At 35.1% G+C, this 22,311-nt stretch overlaps 1 protein-coding gene and 1 non-coding gene across 5 annotated transcripts in view; one reads left to right on the forward strand and one right to left on the reverse strand.

Annotated features, from left to right (window-relative positions):
- Ubr1 (Ubr1 ubiquitin ligase) overlaps positions 1-22,311 on the forward strand; it is a 76,456-nt gene that overhangs the window by 5,639 nt on the left and 48,506 nt on the right. The gene's annotated exons all lie outside the window — the stretch shown is intronic.
- On the reverse strand, positions 18,019-18,090 carry TRNAN-GUU (transfer RNA asparagine (anticodon GUU)). The gene has a single exon. It is a non-coding gene; the product is annotated as a tRNA-Asn (tRNA).

The following is a 22,311-nucleotide window of genomic DNA, read 5'->3' on the forward strand; positions in this document are numbered from 1 at the left end:
TATAGTTACATGGATGATGATGTGATATATTTTAAAGTACAAGACATAGATTGTGTACATATATTATTTTTTTACATTTAACTAAGTCATGCACAGCAAATATTTTATTTTGTGACTTACACGGCTTCAAATTGTGACTTACACTACAGTGCCAACACAAATTTAATGTAGGTTAAATGAAATGAATAATCATGTGAAAGAAATCGTAACAATTTAAATATGGAAGCCATTTTATACCAAGCATTAAGTGGCTTATTTTCTGGTGGCTGGTGTTCATTTTTTTAAATCATATAAGAGTGCTTATGAAGATACTAAATTTTTCTAAGACCAATAAACACGTCAAAACACATGAATTTTTTTTTTTTTTTAATATTCTGATTCCTTAAATGTAAAAGAAAATCTGTTATCAATAGTTAGTTCTTGCAGCTTGCACTTCAACTGATGTAGTTCAACCTCAACATCAATAACTTAGTCTCTTTTTCCATCATTGTCGACATTCAACTTAAATTTACAAAATATTACATCATATTTCAAGAACTTAACTGGGAGGCCGTACCTTTCTTCTGCAATGACCTGTCCCACAAAATTCTTTACACTCTTTTTACCTTTATGTTGTACAACAATCCAGTCTCCACACTTTATGACTTGCTTACCATCATTGCTTTCATGATTACTTAAATTTTGAATCTTTCCATTCCTGATATTGGTGCTTCCAACATATGGCTGGCATTTATTCTTATATTTAGCTATTGATTCAAAATGGTGTATGTTCCTCGTTTGTGGAATGTTAATTTTTTTTTTTTTTTTTCCAGAAGGATTCCAAATTTTGTCCAAGTCATCATTCTCTTGTGCAACTTTTTCTGCATCAGTGTACAATAAACATATATATTTAGCACATTTTGAAATCTATAGATTTTGCTTTTGTGGCTTCACGGACCCGCCTTTTACTGTACCACCAGGGCCATTAATAGAAGTCTTTCCAAGAGAGGTTACTGAAAAATTCCAATATGTTGTGGTGTCATTCAGGGTAATTAGACATAATGGACATTTTTGTTTAAAGTGCTGAGCACTTTCATCTGACTGATATTCCAACATATTCAATCGGAACTTAGGGTGTTCTGTCAGGAAGTGATTTAATATGGAATCTTTAAGAACTGCAATACTGTATTTATCATGCTGTAAGTTACATAATCTGACACAATCATGTAAGGCACTGACTGAGGTGAAATAGTTTCATGCACAAAGTGCATTGTGATGAATTCCAGTGGACAGACTGAATTTCATCTTGATACTCAAATTAATAATTTTCACTTCTCTCTCTGTGCCTTCCTTCTTTCTTTCAGCAGCCAATTTAGCCATTTTTTTCCCCCTGGAATGTGAAATTCAAACTGATAAAACATATCTTTGAAGGCATAATCTATAAATGTAGTTTTTTTAAGTCTGAAAACCCATGTACTTCCATAATTGTAATTTTCTGCGAAAGGTTGACCACTTTCAGACTGCGATGAAAGAGTAATGGAACGGAGAAAAATTCTCTCTGGCGCCGGGATTTGAACCTGGGTTTTCAGCTCTACATGCTGATGCTTTATCCACTAAGCCACACTGGATACCACCCCGGTATCCGGTGTGGCTTAGTGGATAAAGCATCAGCACGTAGAGCTGAAAACCCGGGTTCAAATCCTGGCGCCGGAGAGAATTTTTTTCCGTTCCATTACTCTTTCATCGTATGATGACGCAGAATATCACATGTACTTCGGTACATTAAAATAATAAATAATAAAAAAAAATAATATATACTTTCAGACTGGTTAAATTTTTAATAGAACTTGACAGAAATTGTGACTTGCACGACAGTACTTTAAATGGCTTTTTATACATAAGTAAACCATACAGTTATGCCATATTTGAGTATGATGTTGCAGCATAGGTCTGTGAAGAAGAACAATGCCACTTTAATTTTTAATTTTTTTTTTTTTTTTTTTTTTTTTTTAAATTTTTGCTGCAACAAATAAAATTACACTTTTTTTCGTGATCTACACAACAGCCCATCAACAGTTTATAAAATTAATTGCTTTCTTACAACTTAGTACAAAATGTAGGCATATTAAACATTTCTGGATGGTACAGAGTATAGAATCAACTATAGAGACTGGTAAAAATGTATATATTTACATGCAGTACAGAATAAAGAAAATCGATCAAAATCAGGTAGCCATAGCTTATTTATTCTTCCATGGTTACTACATAATATAATGTGTTATGCTATTTATCTCTGCTAATTCCAAAGATTACATGCCTAAAGAAACTAGCAACGCAGTGATATTGATTATCTATGCACTTTCAAATTTTGGATACTAGGATACATTGACGTGAAATTAATCAAACATTATTTGTTGTCCTAGCTGTACAGTATCTTTTAATAGTGTAGAAGGTTCTACTGGTTGTACTGACTGGTGTGTTCGAAGGGTTTCAGTGGTAACTATAATGAATATTATTGCTATCTATTGATACTGATGTGTATGCTTCATCTGACATAATTAGGAACATTAAATCCAGACGTTTGAGATGGGCAGGGCATGTAACACGTATGGGCGAATCCAGAAATGCATATAGAGTGTTAGTTGGAAGGCCGGCGGGAAAAAGACCTTTGGGGAGGCTGAGACGTAGATGGGAAGGTAATATTAAAATGGATTTGAGGGAGGTGGGATATGATGATAGAGACTGGATTAATCTTGCTCAGGATAGGGATTAATGGCGGACTTATGTGAGGGCGGCAATGAACCTCCGGGTTCCTTAAAAGCCAGTAAGTAAGTAAATCAGTATTGATACTGATGTATTTCTCTAGTAACCGTTACTTTCTTCTAGAAGTTGTACAGGATTCTTAGTATTCCTGAAAAGTTTTCAATTTGTTCTTCAAGCTATACTCGTGTATTACAACTGAAATAGGTACTGTTTTTTTATTATTGTTATTGGTCAAACAGCCATCCTAAGGTCCGTACAGGACACTTTAGACAGCAACTTTGAAAATATAATTGTCTATAAAATTTACGTGTTTGGTAGAATATGCTCAGTGATAAATTAATAATTTTGTTAAAATATGAAGAACCTCCTCCCTGAAAACAGAGTAGTTCATATATTTTCTCATATGTCACTGTTGATAGTGATTCGTCCGTCTGATGGGGACGTTAAACCTGGAGGCCCTCTTGGTGCTATTCGACAGGAGTAGGCTACGTGCTGGCACCGGTTTCCCTTCTCCCTTCCATATCTTCATCATCATCCTCACCCATTCCCTACACTACACTTACACATACACTCACCCTAGTACACGACGTAACTCTTCACAGATACACATCATGCATAACGTGGCCTGCCGAAGTGGTGTGCAACTTGAAAATGGGTCACAGTCCTGCCATCTATCTGCAATATGTGGAATCCAATTCACGTAAAGTGAAGTGGTTAGGCATTGGACACATGCACTTCATTTTCTGAGAAATACCTAAATAAAAGGGGGTTCCGCATGGGACCTTTTTTTGGACACCTCAAGAGTCAGCAAGCACTTCGATGGAAAAAGTCTGTGATATCTGACGTCTTGAGTAACTGAAATTGCTTCCATAAACTTGTAGGCACTGAAACATTTTAGAAACGTAGGCTAGTTACTAGTTAAAAAAACCATGTAACTGCTACAAAATAACCAAAAATACTTGGTTCTGTATGGGACAGACATGTAGTTCTGTACAGGACACTTGTGAATTAGGAGTCTTCTTTGAAAGTTTTTTTTTTTTTTTTGTTTTTTGGAGGTAATAATGTAATCTTAGTAGGCCTATACAAATATTTATTTTTATCAGTTTTACATGTATTTTATGGGAGAACAATGTGTAATTAGAGGAAAATTTGTAAAAAAAAGGTCAGATTGATCTGTTGAATTTAATCATAAAAAAGTTGTAAGTTAATGATGATATATTATACCGTACATTAAATTGCAATTTTATTTCAATTTAAGGTTCTTCAATTAAATTTATAATACAGTCTGCCAGTTCCTTTTCTAACAATATCAGGATCATTTAGGATTCTTCTAATCTGAGACACTTTGACAATGCTTTCAAATGAAGAGGACTCCTCATCTAGCTTAAAAAGTTTGTCAATTTTGACTGTCTGTTTAAAAAAAACTACTTTAATATCTTCGCTTAAAAAAAAAGTAATTTAATATCTTCGTTTTCAACTTTGCCATTACATATAGCAAGATATTTTTGTTTTAATCCCTTATCACTTGTCAATTCAACTCCAATGAATTTTCCAGGATTTAAACCTTCAGATTCATGAGATGTTTTAGATTGTGGTGGCTTTGTTCTAGAAAAGACATATTTTCACATTCATCTGAAGACTTATCTGTTTCTCTAGCATCTGATTCTGAGTCATTTTCTGTAAGTTACGAGAAAGAGTAAATCTCGTAATATAGGCTTAGAGTGGTTAATGTGGTTGATTCTTTGAAGATGCTGTGTCTACACATTTCTGATCTGGCTGGTGTGGCAACAAGAATGCTTTCACAATCATAAAGTAAAAAATAGTGACTTCGCTGAATTTTGGGAATCGCTACTACTTTTTCCCATTGCTTGTTCATGAGCTCTTCATATAGCCTATGAAACAAATTCAAATGTTCTACATAAAACACCAATAAATAATCAACAATACAGCAACCTCAAATTCTGTATGAAATTGTCCCATACGGAACCTTATTTCCTTTAAAAATACCCTATTAAAACCTAATTAAAATTAGTGACGTTATGAGAGTGGTACTTATCTAACTTCTATAGAATATTGTGTACTTGTCTTCTTTCATTAACGTGGAAAACAAACTTTTGTAGTTTCATATGGGACAAGAAGATAGCTAGCTATCTTTATACATTGTCACAATAATTGCAGGAAATAACAAAACATAAAACCACATTATCCATCATGTGCCTAATAGGTTCTAACAATAAGAATTAGCAAGCATATCACCTTAAGGAAACTGATTTGGTTTTATCAGTGGTGACAACACGGGGATACAAATTTGCCTTCAATAACAAGATTACTACATTGTTTTTGAGACCTTAAGAAATGAGAATAAAAGTACAAATAAATAAATATTTTTTTTGGAATCTGACAATTTACACTATTCAGAAGCTCTCTTTTGTCAAAATAAATTTTGTTATCACCAATTTAATTTTTACCACTTAGGCTCATTTATACTGGAATAGCTGCAAACTGATTCGATTTAATTTAGCCTCACATTATGGAACAACAGTCGCCCTAGTTTCGAACACTGTAGAATTTTAGTACGGTACTCATTCAAATCTTCTTTCTCCATTTGCCTCTCTTGCTGTTTTTTTTTTTTTTGCTACTACGAAAGCCTATGGAACACTGTAACTTCTATTGGTTACAATATATAAGTGGCATTTGGAAATAATGCTACCAATTCAGTGCCCTTCTCTGCACAGAATTGAGAGGAAATTATACATACATACATACATACATACATACATATATATATATATATATATGGGGTGATCCAAAAAGATGTTACCACACTTATATGGAGGTTATTATTATGTTTATTTTGTTATGTTATTATGTTTGATATTTGAAATACATTGTTTGTTTTCATATTTGGGCTCATTTCAATTAGTGAACACTTTCAATCTGGGAACCACCTTTCTGAATGCACACATGCATCCGTTGAATCATGCTCTTGATTACCTGTGATACATTGTGACAGACACGGACAGAATTGTTGGTGACGAAGGTTTTGCAGGTCTCTCGGTTTTTCAGCATAAACACGTTCCTTCACCATCCCCCATAACCAAAAGTCACATGGCAGATGTCGGAAGAATCGTGCTGGCCATAGAAGAGTCCCAGCTCTTCCAATTCAGCAGTTCGGAAATGTCTCATGCAGGTACCGGTGAATCACCTGAGCGTTGGTGCACTGTCCTGTTGGAAGCAACCTGACTGCATGATGTTTCCTTCACCCAGGGTGCGAATTAAAGGGGGGCTGGGGGGATTTCACCCTGTTGGAAAGTTATCCCCCCTCTGATAAATTCATATTAACATCCCTGCCAGGGATAACTTCTATCCCCCTCACAAAATATAATTGTTTTAATATGAGTATACTTTATAAAGTATAAAACTAAGCAAAGAAAATAATATTGATGTATTATCATCACCGGCAAGCCGACAACAATCAATAACTTAGGAATTGCACTTTTATCAAAGCATTGGTGCATTTAGCCAAAGGTCCCGGGTTCGATACCTGGCCCCGGAACGATTTTTCCCTTGAAATTATTGAAATTCGCTTCACAGAGAGTTATACCTGAAAGCTAGATTTGCACAGTACATGTCACTGTTCATTAACAGAAAACCACAATTTAAGTCACACAGAGTTTGTGAGCACTCACTGTTGGATGCGTGATGGTTTGTCAGCCCATTTTGAGGTATTTGGAGATAAAGGGAAAAATTGAGTCAGTGTCGGGTAGAGTTTCTGAGTAGCTCAGTTGAGAGAGCATTGGTGCGTTTAGTGAAAGGTCCTGGGTTCGATACCCGGCCCTGAAATGATTTTTCCCTTGAAATTATTCAATCAGCTTCACAGGGACTTATACCTGAAAGCTAGATTTGCATATATAATTTAATTTCTTTTCTCATATTATGAGAAAACTATTACACATGGACTTTGAAATATATTAAAGCTAAAAAATGAAATATAAACTTCTGAATAATTAAACAAAAACATGTCCAATCTCTTATGTTTTTTTTTTTATATCCAATGTCTTTTCGACATTTCTGGTCTTCTCTCCTGGCCGTGGCTTAATTGTAACCCACTTCTGAGGTTAGGGCGACTGGAAGGCGGAGTTACATTACCCCGATGATGTGATAGGATGATTATGATAATGTGGTGCCAGGAGAGGTCTTAAATCTAAACTTAACCTAAATTCCAGACCATGGACGAACACAGGAATAATCCCCTTTAAGGAAAAATTCCTGTGCTCTAACTGGGAATCGAACCCGGGACCTCATGAACTATAGGGTCATTCCATATCAAATCAACAAGGCGCTCAACCCGACCGACTCAGATTTCTTTCACATTTTGAGGGTTTGTTTTACCTGCCGTGCTAACTAAAACTGCCGAGTTTCATATGTCCTTTGCTTTTCGTTTTCTGTCAGTGGCGTTTCAAACATGAAGAAAAATTACATTTTTGTAAGCACGTCGCTTCAATTAAAATTATATATCTCAACAACGTCTCCAGATATATTTACAAAAATTGGGTGATACATTCTTAATATGTGATAGTTTTTATTGATTATATTGTTTTCTGCATGTATTCAATTACACTAAAAACATGGTGAAACAATTTTCATATATTCATATTTAAAAATGCGGGGGTTCTATTTTAATGAAAAAAAATATAGTACGCCTCAATTAGTGATATAATGAACTAATAAGTTTCAACTTGGAATCATCATAGGTTACAAAGATAAAAATTATTATGTCACCGCAAGCGTAAGCTAACCGTATAAGTCGCGATAATTATGTCCCACACATTCGTTGTATTTAATTATATTTGATCATATTCTTGAATGTCGCTATGTAATATAACATTTAGTACATAATTCGAATTTTTTAAATTATTACCTGAAATAAATTATTGTCACATGGATTTTGTTAAACCTGAAGTTCTGTAAGGAATGTTACCTTTCATTGCTGAGATGAAATAGCCTGATCATCTTTCCAGACAGGATGATGCGTTGTTTCAGCTGCATTTTGAAACTGCTTAGCAAGTATAATACCCATCCTAAACAGCAGGACTGTATGAAACTTGTGTTCCAGGCACTGCGGTGGATTTTGCAAATCGAAGAGCAAGCTTTTTTTTCCTCTTCAGTATAGCCTTTTTCAGTCACATAAACAGTATTTGATTTGATTTGATTTGATTTATTGATATAGTTCACAAGTACAAAACTTAATAATATAACAAAAGATCTATAAACAAATGTAGTTCTACATACTAAATATACAATTTCCTAGACTCATTATTTTATCGCAAATCTCAATAATTTATTGGTTCAAACTTGCACTTACGTCTGGTTTTAGTGCATGTTTAAACCAATCGTGATAACCATTAAGACATTAAACCTTATTTTATCTGCTCCTTTTCACAATTTAATTGTAATTATTTAGGTCTTATTTTAATAATAACTTATTATTCCAATTAGGCCTAGGTGATCAGATGTCGACATACTGTAAGTTATGAACCTGAATTCGCTGACTCGATACATTCTATATGTAGGTTGTCTTTATTTCTTACAATATTTCCTTGTCAGCAGAAACGTTTGCGTAACTTCAATGAAGACTACCGCATACCTGCTTAAAAGCAAACTTGACAAGTTGCTTACATAATCAACCTCAATTTAGTTTCATTATTGTGTCGCATGTACTCATTATCAATTCATTACTATTATAATGCCTACTAAATTTATTATAAATGCATTATTATTGAAATTAAGACATATTAGTAAAGCAATTTATAAAGTCAAAATTATCTTCTGAACCTTTACTAAATAATACAGCTATCTGAATACATTAATAACTGCCTTAATTCTCTATTTTCAATTTTTATTATTTTAAAACCTTGACGTAATTCTATCTTATTTTCAAAACCTGTCTGCTTATCTAATTTAATTAATAATAAGCAGGGAAAGGATTTATATGTAAATAAATATTTACTTATAAAGCTAATATAATTTATATTTTGCATTATCTTTATGTTTCACAATGTGTAGGGTTGAAAAATCCTACTTTTATTTTCCATATTTTTCCATATTTTAGAGTTTAGTACATATTTTCGTTAATTTCCATATATTTTCCATATTTCATATAAAACAGTCCATATTATATTAGGTTTAACAATAAAACAAAACAAAATTCCATTAACTTTTAAAAATACATTTCAACAATAGAGATTTAAACACATGTTCAGTAATCCCTTTAACATCAGAGTTATTTGAAAATTAGCAGTCCTATCAACAATGGGAAAGTAAGTTACAAAACTGTATTAATTTAATTTAAAATTTTTAACAGACTTCAGTTGTGCAGCTCAACAGTTAAATGCCAGTCAGAGTACACATAGGTTCAGTTTTGTAAATCATACTATAAAGACGGTAAATATGCCAAAAGTACGTCATTCAGTCAATTTAAAATCAAAACTAACAAGTTACATTTCAGAATTTAAAGAAGATGGTTTATCAACTGACAATAAAATATTATTTTGTAATTTGTGTCAGTGTGCAGTATCATCTACACAAAAGTTCCTGGTGCAACAACACATTACAACTAGTAAACATCAGGCCAACAAACAACTAAATTCCAAGCAGAGACAATTGTTTTTAACACAACCAACAACATCGAATGTAAGATCTGAGTTTAACATCGACCTGTGCCGTTCTCTCATCTCTGCTGATATTCCTCTCTACAAACTAAAGAATAAGGTCTTCAGGGAATTCCTTGAAAAATATACTCAACATACAATCCCGGATGAGTCAACACTTAGGAAGACGTATGCTCCATCCATCTACGATGAGACAATACAGAAGATAAGAGATGAAATTAAAGATAGTTCAATTTGGGTTTCCATTGATGAGACTCCCGACAAAGAAGGTAGACTTGTTGGTAATGTAGTTATCGGTTTGTTAAGTGAACAATATTCTGAACGAATTCTTTTACATTGTGATGTTCTAGAAAAGTGCAATAACAAAACTATAGTTAAACTGTTCAACGAAGCTATGGGTATCCTGTGGCCAAAGGGTATTATGTACGATAATGTGTTATTCTTTATTAGCGATGCTGCCCCTTATATGGTCAAAGCTGGACAAGCATTATCTGTTGTATATCCTAAATTGACTCATTTTACTTGTGTGGCGCATGCATTTCATCGTGTGGCAGAAGTGGTCAGAGACAATTTCCCTAAAGTAGATTTGTTGATTTCATCAGTGAAAAAAGTATTTCTCAAAGCTCCCAGTAGAGTTAACGTGTTGAAAGAAATGTACCCTGAAATTCCATTGCCACCAAAGCCAATTTTAACTAGATGGGGTACATGGCTAGAAGCAGTTGAATATTATGCCGAACATATAGACTCTATTAACAATGTTCTCCTTGCATTGGACTCTGAAGATGCAGTCTCAATTGATACTGCGAAAACAGTTACCTGTGACATAAGTGTGAAGAATGACTTAGCTCACATTCAGCATACATTTTCATGCATCATAAAAACGCTCAAAAGTCTCCAAAATAGGCACCTTTCACTATCTGAAAGTTTTGAAATTATAAATAGTACTGTGGAACAACTGAATCGTGGCAGAGGTAAAGTTGCAGATGCAGTAAGAGCTAAGGTGTACACTGTACTTTCAAAAAACCCTGGATATGAAGAACTACAAAAGGTTGTTGCTGTGATGAGTGGTGAATCAACAGTGAAGATTAACTTGGACTTATCCCCAGCAGACATTGTGAAATTGAATTATGTACCAGTTACTTCTTGTGACGTCGAACGCTCTTTTAGTCAGTATAAATCTATCCTCAGAGACAATAGAAGAAGATTCACTTTTCAGCACTTGAAAGAAATGTTTGTAACCTATTGTTATGGTAACAGACAATAAAAATTGTGTTTTGTTGAAACTACATTGGAAGATAAGGTACGTCCATTATATTTTTTGTTTAGTTTGATTAAAATGTACCAATATTTAACGTACATAGTCATTTTTTTATAATTTTAAGTCCATATTTAATTCCATATTTTGGTAAAAATCCATATTTAATTCCATATTTTGGTAAAAATAACTACATATATATTTACATATTTCATATATTTTTAGTCCATATAAATCCGTTCCCTGATAATAAGTGTTTCTAATTTTAGGAAAATTTAGTCTTTGCTGATGCCTATCTCTTAGTAGGTAGTTTCGTTCAGTATCTATAGTTTTGATTGAATCTACTTTATTTCTGATAGAGTTTCTATTTGTCAATTTACCTCTTAATAACTGTTCGTCACCTTCTCCTACTCCATCGGTCGGTAACGCACAGTTCCTCCATATTGTAGCCCTTCCTCTCGCGCACCCCGGACTACCAACGGCATGTGGCATTCTTATAAATTGCTCTTCACTTGCGCTGACTTTGCCGGTTGATCCACAATCGCTTCTCCTTGTTGAGTTTTCACTTGCACGCCTCAGCCTACCCTCACTGGTCGTTCTCTCAGTCTGTGCCCCAGCTCCCCAAACAGCATCTTCTTCCGTACTAGGTTTTCCTTCTTCACTCTTCTTTCTTCTAAAGGGATCTGTGAAAACAGTGTTCTCTAATTTACTTAGGTATGCTCTAATATCATTCACTCCCGTAAGCTCATCAATTCTTCTATTTGTTATTTCTGATTTCTTCTGCCCACTTGATGAGTTACTATTCTTATCAGTCCTCTCTGCGCTTCTAGACTTCCTGTTTCGTGATGCACTTCTTCTGTTTACGTGTGGTGTAGATGATGCTCTATTTCCACAAGTCTCTATTTCCTTATTTCTGTTCTTGTTACCGCAACTGAATAAATCCTCAATGTTTTGATTATTTAAGGACTCTACGTTAACTATGTTTCCGTTTATCTTCATTTTATCTTTAACTAAAGTTGCCCTAAATCCTTTCCCTCGAGCTTCTTTTAATATTGGAATTAACTTCTTTCGTTTCTCTCTAATTTCTTTTGCAAAGTCATTTTGTATGAATATATTTGTGCCTTTGAGTTGATGCGTATTGGCAATGATGTGTTCTTTGATAAAGTAACTGTTCAATTTCACAATAATTGGTCTTTTATTTCCCTTACCTACTCTATACGCGTTATTTATCGCACTTATGTCCAAGTTTAGACTGAAATACTTAGTTAATAATTCTAACACCACGTAACCAGTATCAATTCCTTTTTCATGATTGCACTCTTCAACACCATAAATTACAATGTTATTAATTCTACTATCATCTTCCCATTTTTTAACTATCGATTTTAACACCACCTGCTCTTGGATAACCTCCTTTAATTTCTTTTCCACTTCAGTGTACCTGTTTACTAATGTATCTATATCACTTGCTACTTTGTTTAGTAGAACACTTGCCTTTAGTCTGTCTTCTCTTGTTTCTTTCATATAGTCTATCCATTCTCTTTGAAACACTTCATCACTGAAGACTCTTCCTTCTGTATCTCCAGGACCAGGGTTTAACTCCACATTTCCAATAATCAGTAGAACTGATAAAACAGCCGCGGCCACAAATGTGTTGATTCTATCCGACACTATAGCATATTCACCTTTTGAACATCTGCAACACTGCCCTGCATTGAAGCACCCGATTCGCGCCCTGTAAGAATTTAGGTCGTCGCCCATACCTTCTTCACACGCTAACCTACTTGCATATGCTGCTTACTACACAACCGTTCTCTATGACTGCACTTTGTGGACTGATAAACAGTATTAATGTTTGGGAGATGATCCCTTGTCCAGTCGTACAATTCCCTAGGTGTAGTTATTTGTTTATCGGATGGTCTCTGCAAACTAGCACAAGCCGCAAACCTTTTAAGTGTCCCACCTACAACGTCGCATGCTCTTTTGCCATGCGATATGCAAAAATAATGGAATTATGTTGGAAATCCAAAATCTTCTTCATGTAATGTGAGGTTCAGGAAATTTTTTCCTATTTTTATACTGAGCAGAGAATCCATCGGAGAAATACATAATTTTTGTTGTGAATTACAGATGTTTGTTTTAATGACTCCATTAGATATTTTTGAAACAGATGTACAGCTGTAGTGTCATATTTCGGGCAGTGTGAAATTATTACCAGATTTTTAATAGAGACTGTATCGGATGACGATTCGTTATAATATATTACGGAAGTATGAATGGTTGTCTGCACATTAGTCCTATGATATGACTGAATTTCATCTTGGATTACGAAATAATAGTTTTCAGCGAAGTCGCATAGAACAACAAGCAGGCATGGCTGTAGATATGATTTCATATCATGTAGAAACTTACTTTGTTCAGATGATATAAATGAGTGAGTCAGTAAATCACCAAGTTTCTCCAAGAGACAATCGAAAAATTGTCTGTGGGTTTCATTATAGTCTCAAGCGTTGATTGGTCAGTCGTCATCCACTGCTTGTAGGTCACTGATTCACTGAAGTTTTACACGAAACATTTCTCTAAACCCTCTCTTATTTTGAATGTTTCAGGACATCCTGTACATTTCCTGAACAAGCAATTTATATGAGGAGGATTGCACACCATAGTAGGCAAGAAATGTTAAGTTGGAAAGTATAAAGAAAAATTTTCTTGAAATCCATGTAGACCTGAAACTTCAATAAATTGTTTCCGGCATGAGTTTTACATTCTAATAAGGACACAAACACAGACAGTATAGTCCACTAACTCCAGCTAGAATACAATTTATTTGGTCAGGGTTAGAATTTTTAAACACTGCATATAATTAATTTCTGCTCATGTGATTTACTCCCTGATTCTTTAATCACAACAAATATTTCTTACCAGGCATCATTCTGCTTATCTCGTCAGAACAACAGAATTATTTAACTTTACCGGCAACAGCCGCGAGCAAGGGTTTTCCAGGTTTCGGATTTGGTGAACACAAAATTCCTTTTCCCTTTGCTAGGACTTTGGCTTTCCGAATTATGTATTCGAAAACTGAAAGAAACTCTTTTTTATATTATTTACGCTCCAGCTTTTAGGTAGTAGTGTTAAAATGGCGATTTTCTCACTTTTACCTGAATTTTGAAAAATTTCCTGCAACTGAGACAAAATTTCAGAATCAGAAAGGTCCTGCTTCCTTGGCATCTTTAATATCGAAGACTTTGTCTTTTACAATATTTTCAAATTTCTGTCTCTTATATTTCTCTTGTTGTAGTCTTTCTTGTTTAATAAGGAACACATCTTGGTCAAAAAGACTTGTATTTAATGAACTTACATTTGCTGTAGAGTCGACGTATTCTTCATTACTAGAGTCATTCTAAGGATTCTGCGTAATAGCATCATATTATATTTTTATTCCTTTGCGACACAAAGCGCACACATTTTGTTCCTGTTTTAAATCAGGAAATACATTAAGCATCCACGATATAACACTTCTTAAATTTTTGCTCTAATTACAATGCCCGATTTCTCGAAGGGATTCCAGCAAACATAGGCCTATAACTTAAAACGCGACTCCATTACATCGCACAAAACTACCACATACTACAAAAACTAACTACACTGCACTTGAAACAGATTGCACGTTTTGTATATACTGCCACTTTGCACGTTTTGTATAAACTGCCACTCATGATGGCCTGACAGATCGATGAGGCAGCATGCAGTGTTGGTGTAAGACGGGTTTAAGTGCTACAAACCAATACATTGATATATTTTTTTACTGATATTCCTGAAACGTTTCCAAAATGAAACTTACACCAAGGGGAGAATGCTCTTACCTCTATAACATATATTTTTCGCGAAATAATTTGTGCCCCGCATTTTTAGATATTCAATGTTAAAATGTGATTCACGCGACCATTCAATAAAGAATTCGATACTTCGATGCAAACCTATTTTTATTGAAAAGTATGGTCCCTTAGCTTTAAAATAAGCCCAAGTTTAAGATTCTACCTCAATTAGAAGAGAAGTTATGAATTATTTTTGTTGACATAGTATGCGACATTTTTACATTTTTTCTCGTATTGACAGAAATGCTGTATGGATATCGTGCATTATTGAGGGCTAAAATTTTACATAATTACTTAACTTAAGGTTCTTTACCATCCCACCAAATTTAATGAAAATCTGAGGTGGTCGGGTTGAAAAGTCCACTTTTTTGTGTCGATTTGACATGGAATGCCCCTATAGTCAGAAGCTCTGACCACTAGACCATGAGGCTGGTCCCAATCTCTATGTAACAGTCTTGTTCATACACTTTGATTATTTACAATTGTGAAAAACATTATCTTGTAGCATAACTTTATTGCTGCTTGGCATCTCCTTCTCATTGATTTTATCAAGTTTTTACCTGTTCAGGTTTGATTTTAGCCCATTTTTCTCTCACTACATGTTTCTCACATTCCTTTTCAAAATTTTCCACAAATGTTCGATGGGGTGTAAGTCTGGTGATTGAGGAGGTGTTCGCAGTTGCTGGGGTATGTTCCATATGAGCCAATCCTTATTAATTTGAGCAGTATGTTTACTGCCATTGTCTTGTTGGAACGTATACACAGGTGGCATTCCCATTTTTTGTGCATTCTGCCTAACATTTAACTTTAAAATGTTATTGTACACATATTTATCCATAATCCCATCTATGAACTCAATATTCCCCACACCATTTGCAGACATACATCCCCACAACATCATGCATCCACCATGTTTCACTGTAGGCAATGTGTTGTTTCTGTCATTATGTGTTGGACTTCCTCCATATCCTATGAATGCCGTTGGAACCATGAAGATTTATCTTCATCTTATCTGACCAAATCACCCTGTTCCAAAATTCCTCATCCTTACCAACATGTTCTTTAGCGAAGTCCAATCTTTGAGCTCAGTTTGTCTCACTAATGTACAGTCTCTTTTGTGGTCTTCTGCCATGGTAACCATTTTTCCACAACACACACCGGATAGTTTGGTTACTGATCTCTGTGTTTGAAGTCTCTTCAATTAAGACTTGAATTTGTGGACACTTATTCTTGGATTTTTGAAAACTTGATTAACCATGAATCTCCTGTCACGTGCATTTAGCAAGTTTTGCTTGGTTTTTCTTGACAAGCTATTCCAAGTTATATGATTTCGAAATTTTTCTACAATGTGTTGTACTGTAGAATGTGTTTTATGCACTACTTTACCTATTTTTCTGCCAGGCGAACAATAACTTTCTTTGAATCGAAACTGAGCTCCTTAAAATGCTCCATTGTACACATTTCTGAATGATGGACTAACAGTAAGTGACCTCCACGAAAGACAAGCCTGTGCACACTGCATACTTGTTTACTATGCATTTAAACGTAACTACCCCTTTTCCATGAAGTAAGGGCATGAACAGCAATGTTACATGAATTTCATGGACTGTGTAGTTTTAAATTTTTATATAAGTAACAGGTGTATGTAAATTAATTTTATTCATGTCACTGTGTTCATGTTTAATTTATCAAACATAATGAATTTAGTTAAATGTCTTGAATTTTAAGGTTATTTCAAAGGTTAGTTTAATAATATACGAGGTGTACAAACAACACTGTTGTATACTATATGTAGTCGGCCAAAACTGACATGTTATGTACAGTATTTATGTTGACAACCTCAGTCTTCTATAGGTTCTCCATGTCTTAGATAAAAACAAATATTTATTAATTCTGTGGACCGTAATGGTTAAATTAGTTAAATATATATAAATTTTTGTAACTTTGAATGCAAGTACAAATTTACAAGTTTCTATATTTGACTGCTTCTGATTGATATTCTGGCTCATATATACATCCATTATCAGGCAGTACATATCACTTGACAATATGTGTCAGAGAAGAACAATTGTTTGCATACATTTGAAGTCTGATTAATGTAATATGTAGCTAGACTAGACGGCAATTCGGAAGGCGGGTGGCCACTAGATGCGCCGTAGCCTGTATGGCATGTGACGTCACAAGCTTGAACAGGAGAACCAATCAGAATCAGTCTATAACAAGCACTTCCTGAGTTCGTTTGTTCACGTGCGAGTGTTTCAATACATTGAATAAGTAAAACTAACATTTACTATGTGTATGTAAGGTAAATAAATGGAAGAAGAGACTGTAAAAACACAAGTATTACACAAGCAGGCGCGGAAAATAGTGTTTAAGGTGTATAATTATTATAAAAACGTTAACGAGCAGAACGCTGCCGGCCATCTTGATGCTGGCAGCAACGTTGCCAACGTGCAAGAAACGACTGCAGAAGCATGTGGTGTGGGATTGAGAAACATGCAAAGAATATTGTTAGTGAAGGAAAGAGGGTTTTTTTGGTGTCATGCTTACAGTAATCAACGGCTAAGGTCATTATTGTCTTTTGATAATTTAAATTCTCTCCTGCGCTATTTGTATTGCACGTGCGTGAAGTACGATGTGGCAATGTTGTACGCTGCCTTGCTCTCTCTATCTGTCTCTCTCGACGCAAACGCTAGCAGACAACCCGCCTTCTGAATTGGCGTGGACTCTAGTTGGTGATGTATGCAATGGAAGGGAAAAGGAACTAGCCACTCTAACCCATTATCTCTTGGCTTAGTTGCCTCATAAGTGGTACCTTGTTATCACTTATGAGATTCAGATCTTTCTTGGGATAGTTGACTAAACAACTATATTTGACAACTAAACTATTAGGGTAAACTTACCTTCTTTTGCATAAACAACTACCAGTAATGGAAAAAACATTACTGTATGTTCTCAGTGCATGTAAACATTATATAGAATGAAAGAGGATGTATCCTAAAAAAAGTTGAACCCATTGAGATTTTTTGAACATGAACTAAACATTGAATCTAGCCTACTTCATTTTCCACATGCACATTCTCAATATATATGAGTAACAGTGTCACATATTTAGACAGCTTGTTGGTGCCAAGAAACTGGGTTTGACCCATAATGAACATTCATTAGATGAGTGTATTTACAAATTACCTTAAATACACACGATAATTATTAAGAGTATGAAACAAAATAATTGAAACAATGCTTTATTTATGTACGGTAATAGTAACTTAAATTGTATCTACAGTTATCTTTATGTATTCATATATTCTACTATGTACAGTCTTCAATTTGAAGATGTGCTGCTGCTCGAACAGCTGACAATGGAGGTCCGAAACTTACAATACATTTACAATAACGCTGCAAATTAAAAAAAAAAAAAAAAATAGATAGGCATAGACAGATTAACTATTGAATAATTTCGAGGGAAAAATTGTTCCGGAGCCGGGTATCGAACCCGGGACCTTTGGTTTAACATACCAATGCTCTACCACTGAGCTACTCGGGAACTCTAACCGACACCGATCCAATTTTTCCCTCTATATCCACAGACCTCAAAGTGGGCTGACAACCGTCAAGCAACCAACTTCGAGTGCACACTAACTCCGTGTGACTTGGATCGGTGTCGGTTAGAGTTCCCGAGTAGCTCAGTGGTAGAGCGTTGGTACGTTAAACCAAAAGTCCCGGGTTCGATACCCGGCTCCAGAACAATTTTTCCCCCGAAATTATTCAAATCAACTTTACAGGGAGTTATACCTGAAATCTTGATTTGCATAATACAGGTCACTGTTCGTTAACAGAAAACCACAATTTAAGTTACACGGAGTTAGTGTGCACTCGAAGTTGGTTGCTTGACGGTTGTCAGCCCACTTTGAGGTCTGTGGTTATAGAGGGAAAAATTGGATCGGTGTCGGTTAGAGTTCCCGAGTAACTTAGTGGTAGAGCGTTGGTACGTTAAACTAAAGGTCCCGGGTTCGAAACCCGGCTCCGGAACAATTTTTCCCTCGAAATTATTCAAATCAACTTTACAGGGAGTTATACCTGAAATGTTGATTTGCATAATACATGTCACTGTTCGTTAACAGAAAACCACAATTTAAGTCACACGGAGTTAGTGTGCACTCGAAGTTGGTTGCTTGACGGTTGTCAGCCCACTTTGAGGTCTGTGGATATAGAGGGAAAAATTGGATCGGTGTGGGTTAGAGTTCCCGAGTAGCTCAGTGGTAGAGCGTTGGTACGTTAAACCAAAGGTCCCGGGTTCGATACCCGGCTCCGGAACAATTTTTCCCTCGAAATTATTCAAATCAACTTTACAGGGAGTTATACCTGAAATCTTGATTTGCATAATACATGTCACTGTTCGTTAACAGAAAACCACAATTTAAGTCACACGGAGTTAGTGTGCACTCGAAGTTGGTTGCTTGACAGTTGTCAGCCCACTTTGAGGTCTGTGGATATAGAGGGAAAAATTGGATCGGTGTCGGTTAGAGTTCCCGAGTAACTCAGTGGTAGAGCGTTGGTACGTTAAACCAAAGGTCCCGGGTTCGATACCCGGCTCCGGAACAATTTTTCCCTCGAAATTATTCAAATCAACTTTACAGGGAGTTATACCTGAAATGTTGATTTGCATAATACATGTCACTGTTCGTTAACAGAAAACCACAATTTAAGTCACACGGAGTTAGTGTGCACTCGAAGTTGGTTGCTTGACGGTTGTCAGCCCACTTTGAGGTCTGTGGATATAGAGGGAAAAATTGGATCGGTGTGGGTTAGAGTTCCCGAGTAGCTCAGTGGTAGAGCGTTGGTACGTTAAACCAAAGGTCCCGGGTTCGATACCCGGCTCCGGAACAATTTTTCCCTCGAAATTATTCAGATCAACTTTACGGGGAGTTATACCTGAAATCTTGATTTGCAGATTAACTATTGTTGATTTTTTTTTATTTTACTTTCTCTAATAGGGGGCTGTCATTGCAAACAAAGTATACAAAGAAATAGTAGAAAATATAAAAAGAAGAAAGAAGTATGTATAATCTTTTACAGTTTTGAAGACAATTTTGAAAATACAGTACAGTATAATGTCTGTTGCTCTTTCTTTAACATCGCAATGAAGGAAACAAATGGCAGGCAACAAATACCTGGATGCAAAACCTACGGTATTCTAAATTTTAGTAACCAAATGAAACAATTTTTCAGAACAGAATAGCATTCACACATTAAGTGAACCACATTCAGAATACACAAGAATTCACAATGTGATCAAATACAGTAAATACATTGACAATAAGTTACCTGTGTATATGATATGATATATATTTTATTTCTACATCTAGCGATGGTTCGCCACCACATTTCTGTATACATGCTACTCATAGTCTTCTAATTACAATATATACTATTAATCTCGACACAGACGTGTGCTTTTTCTAAGTTTTTTTTTTTATGTCCATGAGGTTCCGGCCCTTTCTTCGGAAGTTGACAACAACCACCTACTAAAACAGTTCATCCACTCTTCTCTATCCTATTTATACCTTCAGACAAGCCTATTATATTTCCTAACTCATTCCCACCACAACAGCATCTTCTCCATTCCCTTTCCAGTCATCCTCAACACTTTCAATAAAGTCTGTTATTCATGCTCTATTAAACTTTACCTTTATATACTGCTTCTCTTCTGGACTTTTTCACTATATTTTCTCTACACTACTTTTGTTCCTTATCCTATAACGCATATTCTTATTCTGTTGCTTTCCATATATTTCCTATCCTATTTTCACTTTACACTTAATATTCTGTCTCATTATTACACTACTTCACTATTTTTTTCACCGTAATCACCATTCTTCACCCACTAATTATTCCTCCTCACTGTTACCGTTTGTGCCCTTGTCTCCTGCATCATTATTTTTTGTTTTTCCCTTTATACTTTCCTTCCGTAAACAGCACTTTCTTAAACTATAATTCTTCTGTCCTTAATTACTTCTTATCAAAACACCGCTAGTTGAAGGTTTGCTCCCATCCTCATCGCTTTCCTTCCTTATCGAGACCCCATGTTTCCTTTGTTTACCAATCTCACTGAACTTATTTTCCTGGTCATTCTTTCCTGTCACTTCTACTTTTTTACTCAGCTGATGTGTCAAAACTCTGCTGTTATGTCGTATGATACTCTTTTGGCTTTGTCCTCCTCATATTACCTGCTTAGCTGGCGATGTGCACATGTGCCCCCAACCTTACAGCTGCTCATTGATGTCATTCACTGCATTTGTCGATTCTGCTGACTGAAACATTCTTTCCTTGTCTCTATTTTCTACTTTCTCCTTGTTTGCAATTAACAAATCCTGACTTGCGTCCCTTGTTACTCCATCTTGTCTAGTGTCTTTGATTTTTGTTATTCCGCCCCTTCTTTCTCTTTCTGTTTGTTTCACTATTATCTTCCTCATTTCTATTTTTAATACATTTCTTTTCTTATCCAAGTCTATGTTCAAGTTCTCCAGACAAAATTCCGAATCAAAAAAGTCATTTATTTTCATTTGTCATGGTACAGTCTAGCAAAATGTCCGTTATTTTTAGCTGCCCGCATAAATCACAGCAATAGTCTTCTTCTACATCTTATTTCGTAGTCGTAATTGAGTTCTAGTCTTATTTTTTAATTTCTTAGATTTATTCGTTTGTTCAAAATTCTTTCCTTCGTTAGCATGTTTTTACACCTTATCAATATTGGTCTGTTAATTCCCTTTTCAATTCTGTAAGCCTCTTCTATTTAACCATCATTCACATCCAAATTAAACATCTCCCAACACCACTCCTGTACTGTCTCGTACGTTTCCAGTCCTTGTTCTCTCCCTTGTTCCTTTATGCCAAGTTCTTTTTCCTCTCATTCACAATGTGTGTATTGATAATTTAAACAGTTTTACCCACCATATGGGAGTGACAATTGTATTATATGTAATAATTTTAACTGATGTAAATATAAATGTGTATATACAGTAAAACCTATTCAAGACGGAAGTGACATGGTCCCAATTTTTTTTTCCGTTGTGGACAGGTTTCCGTATTATTCAGGTGTGAAGTTAAAATGGAATATTTTATCAGTTGTATAAATGAAAAACAAAATGGCATGCCGCAAACTCCAAGAAGTACAAAATATTCCGTTTAACATTACTGACATTAAATCAGCTTTCTGTTGCTTATTTCAGTTGTGAATCTTATTGAAGGAGAATCTCATTTTCTGTAGAAATGTTATCGCAACTCACTCATTAAACACTATTAAATCACACTAAATTTAATATCTAACACTATACTATAATTATGTACTATATATTACTGCACATTATTTAATTGGTCTAGAAGCCATCCATTAGAAGCCTTGAATTCTGTCTTATCTAATTTCTTGTGCCAGTTCAAGGGTTTGTTTTGCAGAATAGGTCCAGAAATTGGCACGGTCTTTGAAAGGGGATGAAAAACTCACTCTCACAGTTCATTTATTTCCACATAACTAGCTATTTTCTGTTTCCTCTTTATATCGCCATTATTGACCGCAAGCCACTCACTTTATTTTTCATTCACTCGTGAGATGGTCTTTATTTTTCAAAGTGTTACACCTGAATTTCCCACAACTGAACTTTATTTCCCATCATTTAGTTTCTCATTTTCCTTTAAGTCGACAAATTTTTACTTCATCACTTAACAATGGGGCCACATTTTTACGCAACCTTTTTTCCTATCACGAAAT

This window comes from Periplaneta americana, chromosome 3 (genome assembly GCF_040183065.1).
Source record: "Periplaneta americana isolate PAMFEO1 chromosome 3, P.americana_PAMFEO1_priV1, whole genome shotgun sequence".
Taxonomy (NCBI): domain Eukaryota; kingdom Metazoa; phylum Arthropoda; class Insecta; order Blattodea; family Blattidae; genus Periplaneta; species Periplaneta americana.